The sequence below is a fragment of the Scyliorhinus torazame genome, chromosome 6, assembly GCF_047496885.1.
Source record: "Scyliorhinus torazame isolate Kashiwa2021f chromosome 6, sScyTor2.1, whole genome shotgun sequence".
In the NCBI taxonomy this organism is placed as follows: domain Eukaryota; kingdom Metazoa; phylum Chordata; class Chondrichthyes; order Carcharhiniformes; family Scyliorhinidae; genus Scyliorhinus; species Scyliorhinus torazame.
The window spans coordinates 38,095,424-38,110,070 of record NC_092712.1 but is presented as its reverse complement, the minus strand read 5'-3'; the positions used below and the strand labels follow the sequence as shown (position 1 = coordinate 38,110,070).

At 50.6% G+C, this 14,647-nt stretch overlaps 1 protein-coding gene across 1 annotated transcript in view; it reads right to left on the bottom strand.

Annotated features, from left to right (window-relative positions):
* LOC140424756 (nuclease EXOG, mitochondrial-like) overlaps positions 1-14,647 on the bottom strand; it is a 387,484-nt gene that overhangs the window by 142,181 nt on the left and 230,656 nt on the right. The gene's annotated exons all lie outside the window — the stretch shown is intronic.

The window sequence follows — 14,647 nt, the reverse complement described above, 5'->3', positions numbered from 1 at the left end:
GAGTGGGAATCCTTTTGGCAGTGTTCGCTTCACCAATCTGCCCCAAAAGGTCCATGAAAACTCCTGAAAAAAGGTCTGAGAGTCCGTTCCAGATGGGAGCTGCCGAATGCGCGACCGACTCCTCCATGGCCGCCACCGGAAGTCGAGAGACTTTCTTCTTTGTGCCCGGAAAATACGGAGGCATAGGATTCAGGGTGATTTAGCAGTTTGGATCAGAAATTGGCTAGCTGGAAGAAGACAAAGGGTGGTGGTTGATGGGAAATGTTCAGACTGGAGTCCAGTAACTAGTGGTGTACCACAAGGATCTGTTTTGGGGCCACTTGGGGTGGAGTATAGTGAGAGCCTTTTTCCTCGGATGATGATGTCTAGCACGAGGGGACATAACTAAATTGAGGGGAAATATAGGACAGATGTCAGAGGTAGTACTTGTAGTACAGAGGTAGTAACAAGAAATACTTGTTAGGAAGGAAGATGTGTTGGGCATTTTGAAAAACTTGAGGATAGGCAAGTCCCCCGGGCCTGACGGGATATATCCAAGGATTCTATGGGAAGGAAGAGATGAAATTGCAGAGCCGTTGGCAATGATCTTTTCGTCCTCACTGTCAACAGGGGTGGTACCAGGGGATTGGAGAGTGGCGAATGTCGTGCCCCTGTTCAAAAAAGGGACTAGGGATAACCCTGGGAATTACAGGCCAGTTAGTCTTACTTCGGTGGTAGGCAAAGTAATGGAAAGGATACTGAAGGATAGGATTTCTGAGCATCTGGAAAGACACTGCTTGATTAAGGATAGTCAGCACGGATTTGTGAGGGGTAGGTCTTGCCTTACAAGTCTTATTGAATTCTTTGAGGAGGTGACCAAGCATGTGGATGAAGGTAAAGCAGTGGATGTAGTGTACATGGATTTTAGTAAGGCATTTCATGAGGTTCCCCATGGTAGGCTTATGCAGAAAGTAAGGAGGCATGGGGTAGTGGGAAATTTGGCCAGTTGGATAACGAACTGGCTAACCAATAGAAGTCAGAGAGTGGTGGTGGATGGCAAATATTCGGCCTGGATCCCAGTTACCAGTGGCGTGCCACAGGGATCAGTTCTGGGTCCTCTGCTGTTTGTGATTTTCATTAATGACTTGGATGAGGGAGTTGAAGGGTGGGTCAGTAAATTTGCAGACGATACGAAGATTGGTGGAGTTGTGGATAGTAAGGAGGGCTGTTGTCGGCTGCAAAGAGACATAGATAGGATGCAGAGCTGGGCTGAGAAGTGGCAGATGGAGTTTAACCCTGAAAAGTGTAAGGTTGTCCATTTTGGAAGGACAAATATGAATGCGGAATACAGGGTTAACGGTAGAGTTCTTGGCAATGTGGAGGAGCAGCGAGATCTTGGGGTCTATGTTCATTCATCTTTGAAAATTGCCACTCGAGTGGATAGAGCTGTGAAGAAGGCCTATGGTGTGCTCGCGTTCATTAACAGAGGGATTGAATTTAAGAGCCGTGAGGTGATGATGCAGCTGTACAAAACTTTGGTAAGGCCACATTTGGAGTACTGTGTACAGTTCTGGTCGCCTCATTTTAGGAAGGATGTGGAAGCTTTGGAAAAGGTGCCAAGAAGATTTACCAGGATGATGCCTGGAATGGAGAGTAGGTCTTCCGAGGAAAGGTTGAGGGTGCTAGGCCTTTTCTCATTAGAACGGAGAAGGATGAGGGGCGACTTGGTAGAGGTTTATAAGATGATCAGGGGAATAGATAGAGTAGACAGTCAGAGACCTTTTTCCCCGGGTGGAACAAACCATTACAAGGGGACATAAATTTAAGGTGAAAGGTGGAAGATATAGGAGGGATATCAGAGGTAGGTTCTTTACCCAGAGAGTAGTGGGGGCATGGAATGCACTGCCTGTGGAAGTAGTTGAGTCGGAAACATTAGGGACCTTCAAGCAGCTATTGGATAGGTACATGGATTATGGTAAAATGATATAGTGTATATTTATTTGTTCTTAAGGGCAGCACGGTAGCATTGTGGATAGCACAATTGCTTCACAGCTCCAGGGTCCCAGGTTTGATTCCGGCTTGGGTCACTGTCTGTGCGGAGTATGCACATCCTCCCCGTGTCTGCGTGGGTTTCCTCCCGGGTGCTCCGGTTTCCTCCCACAGTCCAAAGATGTGCAGGTTAGGTGAATTGGCCAATGATAAATTGCCCTTAATGTCCAAAATTGCCCTTGGTGTTGGGTGGAGGTGTTGAGTTTGGGTAGGGTGCTCTTTCCAAGAGCCGGTGCAGACTCAAATGGCCGAATGGCCTCCTTCTGCACTGTAAATTCAATGAAAATCTATGATTAATCTAGGACAAAGGTTCGGCACAACATCGTGGGCTGAAGGGCCTGTTCTGTGCTGTATTTTCTATGTTCTATGTTCTATGTAGGTTCTTTACTCAGAGTAGTTAGGGCGTGAATGCCCTGCCTGCAACAGTAGTGGACTCGCCAACACTAAGGGCATTCAAATGGTCATTGGATAGACAAATGGACGATAAGGGAATAGTGTAGATGGGCTTTATAGAGTGACTTCACAGGTCGGCACAACATCGAGGGCCAAAGGGTCTGTACTGCGCTGTAATGTTCTAGTGCGGAGCATGGTCCGAGACCGCAATGGCCGAGTACTGTACCCCCTCCATCCCTGGGATTAGCGCCCTGCTCAACACGAAAAAATCAATCCGTGAGTGCACTTCATGCACATGGGAGAAGAACGAGAACTCCTTTACCCTTGGCCGAGCAAATCTCCACGGAACCACTCCCCCCATCTGGTCTATGAAACTCCTCAGGACCTTGGCCGCTGCCGGCCTCCTCCCCGACCTGGACGTAGACCGGTCCAGAACCAGGTCCAGGACTGTGATGTGTGTCTCCTCGCACCCTCCCCCCCCCCCCCCCCCCCCCCCGCCCGCATTATCAAATTGCTTACCAGGATTGAGACCCCCTGGTCTTTGCGTCCAACCCCGAGCGGAACACCTGGCCCACCCATCCCTTCCTCAGTCTAGTTTGGTCAGCGAGTTTTAAGTGCGTTTCCTGTAGCATGGCTACGTCTTCCATTCCACGTGATCAGCCTGGTCGGGGGGTTGACCCACCTGCCCCCTGCCGACTAGCCATCTCCTATTCTCGCCCAGACACGTGCCCGCGCCCCACACTCACTCAAGCCCTCCCGCCGGAGGCTCTCTGTCCCGACTCTCCGTCTGTTCCCGGAAGTTGGCTCCCCTTCAGCCAGCAAAGCAGCATCCTGTCTCCGCCCCCCCCCCCCCCCCCCCCCCCCCCGCCAACCCCTCAATCCCAACCCCCATGTCAAGCTCCTGTTTTAACACTAACTCTTCCCCCCCCCCCCCCCCCCCCCATTGCGCTTCATTAAGTCAGCTGACCCTGGCCGCTCCCGCCTCTAAGCCAATCCTACTGTCGTTTCCTTCTTCGGGCCCCCAACCTCCCCTCCCCCACAGGGTAAGAGAGAGAGAGCCACCCCATTCTTCCCGTGTAACAAGAAAAAAAAAATCAAAAGGGGGGGAAAAAAAGAAAACAACGAACAAACTCCAGGCGTTGCCCCGAACAACGAACGACCCCCTCCCACCCCCAACCTGGCGAGCTGCCCTAACTGACGGGCCCATCTCCCCCTTCTGCGGCGTGGCTCCGCAAAAGCAGAGAGCTGGCAAAGGACCCCGAGGGCAAAAACAAAGAACGGGGCAAACCAACATAACATAGCCCCCTTCAGCCGCCTCCCCAGCCCCCATACAACTTACACTCTGCTTCCAGTCTTACATTAGGACAGCACCCGGTTACACCTCTTCACCCGGGCGTTCCAACAACGTGCAGCTGCCCATTAGTTCAAGTCCAACTTCTCATTCTTAATGAATGTCCACGCCTCGTCCGGCGCATCAAAGTAGTGGTTCCGGCCTTGGTACGTGACCCACAGCCTCGCCGGATGTAGCAGCCCGAACTTCACCCCTTTGTTGTGGAGGGCCGGGTTGAATCCCGCACGCCTCTTAGCCAGATCTGCTCCCCAGTCCTGGTAAATTCGAATCTCACAGTTCTCCCGTTGACTGCTTCGCTCCTTCTTTGCCCACCGCAGGACACATTCCTTGTCTGTGCAGCGGTGGAATCTTATCACCATAGCCCTCGGCGGTTCATTCTCCCTAGGCTTCCTTGCCAGGACTCTGTGCTCCGTCCAGTTCCAGGGGTCGCGGGAAGGCCCCCGCACCCATCAGCGACCCCAGCATCCTGGTCACAAATGCGGTCGCATCCGACCCCTCCGCACCTTCGGGGAGGCCCAAGATTCACAGATTCTGCCTCCTCAACCTATTTTCAAGGTCTTCCAGTTTCTCCTGCCATCTTTTGTGCAGGGCCCCGTGCGCCACCACCTGACCGCCAGGCCCAAGATCTCATCCTCATTTTCAGAGACCTTTTTTCCACCTCTTTGATCGCCTTCTCCTGCATCTTCTGAGTCTCCACCATCTTTCCATGGAAGCCTTCATAGGGGCAAGCACCTCCGTCTTGAGCTCTGTGAAGCAGCTTCTCAGGAACTGCTGCTGCTCCCACGACCACTGGGCCCACGCCTCCTGGTCCGCGCCGCCGCCATTTTGTCATTTTGCGACCATTCCCCTCGTTTCACCGGTCCAGCCTTCTTTACTGCCCCACTCCTGGTCCACTCCATACACCGCTCGGGGGAGCCTCACCAGCGTTTATTGCCCACAGGGAAGTGCCGCTAAAGGTCCATTAATGGGCCCAAATGTCCGATTTCGGCGCGAGCTGCCGAACATGCGACCTACCCGGGCATGGCCGCAACCGGAAGTCCCATCAATAACTTTTGTAATCTCCCAACGATACTGCGACGTCTCTAATCTGGAAATCTATTAATCAGAAACATGAGTTGTCCGGAAACCATTAGAGGGGCCCAAGCAACTCCAGTAGTTTGGGAGTGGAAACATGGAAGATACAGTAAAACAATTTTTATAACTGCTTGAGAAAGTTTTATCACTTTGTTTTATGCTTCAGATAGATATTTATATCCAGCATATTTCCTGGTTCACACACAGGCATCCTAACATCATTCTATGACCCAGAAAAATCCAAAATCCAGCCCATCCCGAATTGCCACAGGGCTTCCTGGGCTATTCCATTAGATTTTTAATTCCAGATTTTTTTTATCGACTTCAAATTCCACGATCTGAGTCTCTGGGTTTCTGAATTACCAGTCCAGCGACAATACTACTGCACCATCGCCTTCCCTGATCCAGTGAAGTTTCTGGTCAATGTTGACTTACAGAATTTCATGATGGGGGTTTCTCCAATGGTAATGCCAATGAATGTCGAAGGGAAATGGTTAATTCCCTCTTCACGGAGATTAGCATTGTCTGGCATGAATGTTCACTGCCACTTACCAGCTCAAGCCGAAATGTTGCCCAGATCTTGCTGCATGTGGACATGGACTGCTTCATTAACTGAAGAATTGTGAACTGAATTGAACCCTGCACAATCGTCAGTGAACATCCCCACTTCTGACCTTGTGATATTGGGAAAATTATTGGTCAAGCAGGTGACGATGGTAGGGCCTAGGACACGGGCCTGAGGAACTCCTGCAGTGATTTCTATGCATGGAGACAATTGGACACCACAACGCTTTGTGTTAGATGTGACTCCAGTATGTCCGATTCTCATTGGCTTCAGTTTTACTGGGCGCTTTGATGCGACACTCAGTCAAATCCTGGCTTGATGTCAAACGCAGTCACTCTCACCTCATCTACGGAGTTCAGTTCTATTGTCCATATTTGGACCAGCATTTGAATTAGGTCTAAAGCTGTGTGACCTTGAGATCGCGAGTGATTGTGGGGCTATTGGAGATTGCAATGACGGAAAGAAGTGAAGCCATGGGATGATTAAAATACAGGAATGGGAATCTTACAAATCAAGGTGCTGCCAGACCAATGGTCAGCAAACACAAGGGTGAGTGAAACCAAAAAACGTTAGAAGTAGAAGTAGGTATTGATTCCTTTCAAGTCTGCTCTGCCATTCAGGAAGATCAAGGTTGATCTTCATTTTCCCCATGTCACCCATGCTTTGAGGATGCAGTGTCTCAATGCTGCCATGTACCAGAACCAAAAGGAATTCCACTCCATCAACATCCAATGACCATAGGACAGAACAATGCAAAGCATTGCCTGATTATCCAGCAGGAGTCAAGATGCCTTCTTTCTGCATCAGTCCGCTGTGCCAGCTATAACCGAGTCACTATGATAAACCAAAAGGTGGCTACTGAGTCACAAGGGTGATCCACCAGCATGACTGATGACTGGTGCACAACTGAGGGGTCTTGCAAATATCTCTAGCTCCAGCTTAAAATATAGGTGGTACGGTAGCACAGTGGGTAGCACTGTTGCTTCACAGCTCCGGAGTCGCAGGTTCAATTCCCGGCTGGGGTCACTGTCTGTGTGGAGTCTGCACGTTCTCTCAGTGTCTGCGTGGGTTTCCTCCGGGTGCTCCGGTTTCCTCCCACAAGTCCCGAAAGACGTGCTGTTCGGTGATTTGGACATTCTGAATTCTCCCTCGGTGTACCCGAACAGGTGCCGGAATGTGGCGACTAGGGGATTTTCACAGTGACACATTGCAGTGTTATTGTAAACCTGTTTAGCAAGGGTGATTGCTCCATGAACACATGGGCAGATATGGCTGGCAGCCCTTCTCCCCGACTCCTCCTCCACGCTTTTCCATCAGTTTGTCTTGCTCTGCATGGCCCTGCCTGGACGGGGCTTCCTTCTCAATGCTGACAACATGCTTGACCTTCACAAAGTCTGTTTGATCTTCGGCAACCAACCCCGGGACACAGTCCTCCATCCTCTCCGCCAACAACTTAGCCAATACTTTCACATCCATGTTCAATAGTGATACGAGTCTATACGACCCACATTCCACCTGGTCCTCCCCTTTTTTGGTGATTAGTGTGATTACTGCCTGCGTCATCTCTCCGGCAGCTCCCCCTTCTCCAGTACTTCATTAAACTCTCCCAACAGATGTGGTGCCAGGTCCGTCACATATTCCTTATAAAATTCCACCAGGTACCTATCCGGCCCAGGAGCCTTCCCCGACTTCATACCCCTGATACTATCCAGCACCTCGCTCAGCTCCAGAGGCTCCTCCAACGCCTGCCTCTTTGCTTCCTCCACCTGGGGAAATTCCAGCTCGTCCAGAAACCGTCCCATGTCCCCCTCCTCTTCCCCCCGGGTCCACTTTGTAAAGTTCCTGATAGTACTCCCTAAACGGGCCTGCCCGAAACGCGGGGCGACATATGCACAGATCATCAGCAGCGGAGTCAAAAAGGCGACCAGAGAGGAAGTGCATACACCCTCCACCGAAAAAGACACCACGGCACAGAATGCGGAAAAGCAACAGAAGAGCCCCCAACAAAAAGAGGAGGCCCCAGCACCTCCTGACAACCCAACCCCAGCCCCATCTGATGAGGAACACTCAATGGAAGAGGAAGAGGATGGGACAAAGAATAAAGAGCCCTGGGAAACTGTGAACAGGGACAAACGAAAGAGGAAACAAAAAAACAAACTGAAGAACCCGCCGAGGGGTAGTGGCAAAAAGCGACACCTATCAGCCGGCGCACTTAGCGCCGACACCTCATCCGATGAGGGAAAACAGGACAAGAATCGGCCTCAAATAAAGAGGCAAAGCACCAACGTGGAACGGGAGGCACAGACCCCCCAGACCACCGACCGGGAAGAAAACAAGGTCACAGACCAACCCCCGATAGTAACGAGCACCAACAACCCATGTGAAGACCGGCCTGCAACTCCAACACCTACTGACTGCCACGACGAACCCCAGGGCTACACCAACCCCCCCAATGCATCTGCATCAAAATCACGGGGCCAGTACGGACCAGAACAGTTTTCTCAGCCCTGCAACTGTGCTAAAGTTTGCGAGCACCACCGGCATGCTGGGGAACATTCAACAGCTGGAACAGCCAACTGTATAGACTCTGGACTCTTGAGACTGGTAAATCTACCTTTTTATAATGGGTTTAAAAATTGCATCCATAAATGTGCGAAGCATCAAAGATACTTCGCGGTGTGTAGCCCCACTCAACTATTTGGCAAATGTAAAAGCTGACCTACTGTTCCTGCAGGAGTGCGGAATTCCGCACCTCAGCAACTACAGGCGCTGGTCGAGCTGGTGGTCCCACGGGCCATCCATCTGGTCAGGAGGAAACGACTGCCGCTCCTCCGGCCTGGGTATTCTGCTGCGGGGAGGCAACTTCACCATCTCCGACGTTAAGGAGGTGGTGGGCGGGCGCCGCCTCGTAGCAGACGTGAAATACAAAAACACCCCTCTCAGACTTATTAATGTGTACGCCCCGGCCGTAAAAAGTGAGCGGCTGGCAGTCCTTCAGCAACTCCCACTGCTGTTGGCCACCTCCAAGCCGGTCATCCTGGGTGGTGACTTCAACTGCATCATCGATGCGGCTGGACGATCCAGCAAAGCCGACAGCAAACTAGACGCTACGTCCAGACTCCTGATGGAAACGGTAAAAGACGCCAAGCTGCTCGACGTCTGCAGCAACCCTGCAGACGGCGCGCAGCGTAGATACACATGGTCACGGCCAGACGGGTCCGTCCGCTCCAGGATAGACTTCTTTTTTGTGTCCCGAGCTTTCACGGTCAGGTCCACCGACGTAACGCCGGTGTTCTTCTCTGACCACTGCCTCCTACTGGCCGACTGCCACCTGCAGGAAGACCAGGGGGTAGGCAGGGGGACATGGAAGCTAAATGTAAAACTGCTGACCCCTGAGAACATCGAGGAACTCAGGAGGGATTACAAAGGTTGGAGAACCGTGAAACCCCTCTTTGAGGCCCCACATCTCTGGTGGGAAGCAATCAAGGGGAATATCAAGAGGTTTTTCATCCTCAAGGGCGTCCAAAAGGTGAGAGAGAGACGAGGGGTCATGTCCAGGCTCCAGAAAAATATGCAAAATTTGCTCCAGCTGCAGTCGATGGGGGTGGATGTCAAGGAGGATCTCCAAGAGGTGAAGAGCCAGCAAGCCTCGCTCTACACCTCGGAGGCCTCCAAGGTTATCTTCTGTTCCAGAGTCCGCTCCGTGGAGCAGGACGAAAAGTGCTCACGCTTCTTCTTCCAAAAGGTGCACAGAGAGACCTCTGTGATCAGCAGCCTGAAGGAAGAAGATGGCTCTGAAAAGTCATCGCAGTCTGACATCCTGAGGATCAGCCAATCCTTTTATGCCGGACTGTATGACCTGAAGCCAACAGATAGCACTGTTTCCCAGACCTTCCTGTCGACTATCACGGAGGTCATAGGCGACAGCGAGCTGGAAAACCTGGACAAACCACTAACTCTGGACGAGCTGACAAAGGCCGTCAAGTCCTTCGAGACGAGTAAAACTCCCGGAAGCGAAGGCTTACCGGTTGAGTTGTATTCGGCTCTGTGGGACTGGATCGGCCCAGACCTGCTGGAAGTGTACGAGAGTATGCTTCTGGAAGGCAGCATGTCAGAGTCCATGAGGAAAGGCATCATCACCCTCATCTACAAGCAGAAGGGGGAAAGGGAAGAAATTCGAAATTGGCGACCCATTTCACTGTTGAATGTGGACTACAAAATTCTAGCCAAGGTCATCGCCAATCGGGTCAGGTCTGCTCTGGAGTCGGTGATCCACCCTGACCAGACCTGTGCTGTACCCGGCAGGAAGATCTCTGATAGCCTCGCGCTACTCAGGGATACAATCGCCTACGTGCAGGACAGGAGGGTGGACACTTGCCTCATCAGCCTTGACCAGGAGAAGGCTTTTGACAGAATATCGCACACCTACATGATGGATGTGCTCTCCAAAATGGGGTTTGGGGAGCGAATTCGCAATTGGATCAAACTGCTCTACACAAACATCTATAGCGCAGTCTCAATCAATGGGTGGGAATCAGAAAAGTTCCAGATCAAATCCGGAGTCAGGCAGAGCTGCCCTCTCTCCTCTGCCCTTTTTGTGTGCTGCATAGAACCTTTTGCCGAGTCCATCAGGAGGGATCCGGGTATATAAGAGGAGTGACGATCCCAGGCAGTGGAGGCATGCAAGTCAAGGCCTCCCTGTACATGGACGACGTTGCCGTCTTCTGCTCGGATCCTGCGTCTGTGCGCAGGCTCTTGACCACCTGCGACCAGTTTGAACTGGCCTCGGGAGGCAAGGTAAACCGTGGCAAGAGCGAGGCCATGTTCTTTGGGAACTGGGCCGACCGGTCCTTTGTCCCCTTCACTGTCAGGTCAGATTACCTGAAGGTGCTGGGGATATGGTTCGGAGCTGCTGGGGCGTGCACCAAAAACTGGGAGGAGCGCATAGGAAAGGTAAGACAGAAACTGGGCTGGTGGGAGCAACGCTCCCCCTCCATTGCGGGCAAAACCCTGGTCATCAGGTGTGAGGTACTCTCGGTGCTACTGTACGTGGCGCAGGTCTGGCCCATAACCCGACCCTACGCCACAGCAGTCACCCGGGCCATCTTCAAATTTATCTGGCGATCCAAGATGGACCGTGTCCGAAGGGACACCATGTACAAACCTCTGGAGAAGGGAGGGCGGAACGTACCCAACGCCTCCCTCATCCTGTTGGCCACCTTTGTGTCCAGCTGCATCAAGCTGTGCGTGGACCCCCAGTATGCAAACACCAAGTGTCACTACATACTGAGGTTCTACCTGTCCCCGAAGGATGGGCCTGGCCTCATTGCCGCGGAACGCTCCAAGTAGTTGGACCGTACCGTACCACCTGTCCTTTGTGGAAAAGTTTTTGAAGGAAAACACCTTTGACCACAAGGCAATGAAGCAGTGGTCAGCACGTAATGTCCTCGAGGCCCTCAGGGAAAAGGAGACCGTGGAGGACGTTGGATGGTTCCCTGAGCAGACTGCCAGAGTCATCTGACAGAACGCCTCATCACCAGAACTTTCAAACAAGCACCAAGACCTAGCTTGGCTGGTGGTGAGAAGGGCCCTCCCTGTCAGATTCTTCATGCACACCCGAAGGCTCTGCACCAATGCACGCTGCCCTCGGAGTGGCTGTGGGGGAAATGAGACGGTCACACACCTCCTTGTGGAATGTGCCTTTGCAAAGAAGGTCTGGAGAGAGATGCAGTGGTATTTGTCAAGGTTTATCCCAAACAGATCTGTGACACAGGACTCTGTGCTCTACGGACTGTTTCCAGGGACACACACCGAGACAAATATCAACTGCTGCTGGAAGGTCATCAACTCGGTAAAAGACGCTCTTTGGTCTGCCCGAAACTTGCTGATCTTCCAGTGCAAAGAATTGTCCTCGACCGAGTGTTGCAGACTGGCACATTCCAAGGTCCAGGACTACGTGCTGAGGGACGCACTCAAGCTTGGGGCAGCTGCCGCCAAGGCGCAATGGGGAAAGACCACTGTGTAAAGTCTTTCCAGCAAATGTACACCGAGGAGCGGGTAACAGTGTAAAGCCCCTCGGTCTGGGCCATTAAAACTCTAATGTATAAAAGAACATAAGAACTAGGAACAGGAGTAGGCCATCTGGCCCCTCGAGCCTGCTCCGCCATTTAATGAGATCATGGCTGATCTTTGTGGACTCAGCTCCACTCTCCGGCCCATACACCATATCCCCGAATCCCTTTATTCTTTAGAAAGGCATCTATCTTTTTCTTAAAAACGTTTAAAGAAGGAGCCTCAACTGCTTCACTGGGCAAGGAATTCCAAAGATTCACAACCCTTTGGGTGAAGAAGTTCCTCCTACGCTCCGTCCTAAATCTACCTCCCCTTATTTTGAGGCTATGCCCCCTAGTTCTGCTTTCCCCGACCAGTGGAAACAACCTGCCCGCATCTATCCTATCTATTCCCTTCATAATTTTATATGTCTCAATAAGATCCCCCCGCATCCTTCTAAACTCCAATGAGTACAGTCCCAGTCTACTCAACCTCTCGTCATAATCTAATCCCCTCAACTCTGGGATCAACCTAGTGAATCTCCTCTGCACTCCCTCCAGTGCCAATATGTCCTTTCTCAGGTAAGGAGACCAAAACTGAACACAATACTCCAGATGCGGCCTCAACAACACCCAATACAATTGCAGCATAACCTCACTAGTCTTGAACTCCATCCCTCTAGCAATGAAAGACAAAACTCGACTAGCCTTCTTAATCACCTGCACACCAACTTTTTGCGACTCGTGCACCAGCACACCCAGGTCCCTCTGCACAGCAGCATGTTTTAACATCTTACCGTTTAAATAATAATCCATTCTGCTGTTATTCCTCCCAAAATGGATTGCCTCACACTTGGCAACATTGAATTCCATCTGCCAGACCCTAGCCCATTCACCTAACCTATCCAAATCCTTCTGCAGACTTCCGGTATCCTCTGCACTTTTTGCTTTTCCACTCACCTTTGTGTCGTCTGCAAACTTTGACACATTGCACTTGGTCCCCAACTCCAAATCGTCTATGTAAATTGTGAACAAATGCGGGCCCAACACTGATCCTTGAGGGACCCCACTAGTTACAGGTTGCCAACCAGAGAAACGCCCATTTATCCCCACTCTCTGCTTTCTGTTAGTTAACCAATCCTCTACCCAAGCTACCACTTTACCCTCAATGCCATGCATCTTTAGTTTATGCAGCAACCTTTTGTGTGGCACCTTGTCAAAAGCTTTCTGGAAATCCAGATATACCACATCCATTGACTCCCCGTTATCTACTGCACTGGTAACGTCGTCAAAAAATTCTACCAAATTAGTCAGACACGACCTACCCTTTGTGAACCCATGCTGCGCCTGCCCAATGGGGCAATTTCCCTCCAGGTGCCCCGCTATTTCCTCCTTAATGATAGATTCCAGCACTTTCCCTACAACCGAAGTTAAGCTTACCGGCCAATAATTACCCGCTTTCTGCCGACCTCCTTTTTTAAACAGTGGTGTCACGTTTGCTACTTTCCAATCCTCTGGGACCACCCCAGAGTCTAGTGAATTTTGATAAATTATTGCTAGTGCGTTTACAATTTTCCTAGCCATCTCTTTTAACACTCTGGGATGCATCCCATCAGGGCCAGGAGACTTGTCTACCTTTAGCCCCATTAGCTTGCCCAATACTGCCTCCTTAGTGATTACAATCATCTCAAGGTCCTCACCTATCATATCCTTATTTCCATCAGTCACTGGCATGTTATTTGTGCCCTCCACCGTGAAGACTGACCCAAAAAACCTGTTCAGCTCCTCAGCCATTTCCCCGTCTCCTATTATTAAATCTCCCTTCTCATCTTCCAAAGGACCAATATTTACCTTAGCCACTCTTTTTTGTCTTATATATTTGTAGAAGCTTTTACTATCTGCTTTTATGTTCTGAGCCAGTTTACTTTCATAGTCTACCTTACTCTTCTTTATGGCTTTTTTAGTAGCTTTCTGTTGTTCCCTAAAGACTTCCCAGTCCTCTAGTCTCCCACTAATTTTTGCCACTTTGTATGTTTTTTCCTTCAATTTAATACGGTCGATTTTTCCCCTTTCTACCGTCGTTCTTTTTTGTCGGTATGAACCTTTTCTGAACACTGTCAAAGATCGCTCGGAAGGTTCTACACTGTTCCTCAACTGCTTCACTATGAAGTCTTTGCTCCCAGTCTACCTTAGCTAGTTCTTCTCTCATCCCATTGTAATCGCCTTTGTTTAAGCACAAAACACTAGTGTTTGATTTTACCTTGTCATCCTCCCAACTGTATTTTAAATTCCACCATATTGTGGTCGCTCCTTCCAAGAGGATCCCGAACTATGAGATCATTAATCAATCCTGCCTCATTACACAGGACCAGATCTAGGACCACTTGTTCCCTTGTAGGTTCCATTACATACTGTTCCAGGAAATGATCCCGGGCACATTCTATAAACTCCTCCTCAAGGCTGCCTTTACCAACCTGGTTAAACCAATCGATATGCAGATTAAAATCTCCCATGATAACCGCTGTACCATTTCTACATGCATCTGTTATTTCTTTGCTTATTGCCTGCCTTACCATCCTGTTACTATTTGGTGGCCTATAGACTACTCCTACTCCTATCAGTGACCTTTTCGCCTTACTATTCCTGATTTCCACCCAAATTGATTCAACCTTGTTCTCCATAGCACCAATATCATCCCTTACTATTGCCCGGATGCCCTCAACGTTTTACACAGGTCCCCTAGGAGCCCCACCTTCGCCACCACATGATCACTCTGGTCCAAGATCACTCCTTCGATCTCCCCAATCTCCAAACACCTCTTCGCCCGTTCCAGAGAACTCTTCAAGGGTGCCACAGCTCCTTCAATGGCTTCTGAACGATCCACATGCATTTCCTTCCTCTGCCGGCAGAATTTGCCTCCATCTGGGGCCTTCCAGCTTGCATCAGCCCTTCCCCCGCTTGCATCAGCCCTTCCCCCGCTTGCATGCTTACAGTGGCTACTGCAGCAAAGGCTCCCTCCAACTTTTCAGCCAACTCTCTCACTGTTTTCTGCCGGGTCGGATAGCCAGCAGACGTACCACTTCTGGGGGATACTAATCCTCCAACATTCACCTGTGCCTTTTCATCCAAATTCCATCCAGTATTGGGTAAAAAGAGCTCTTTTCTGTGCCTTTAAGCAGAAGCTGC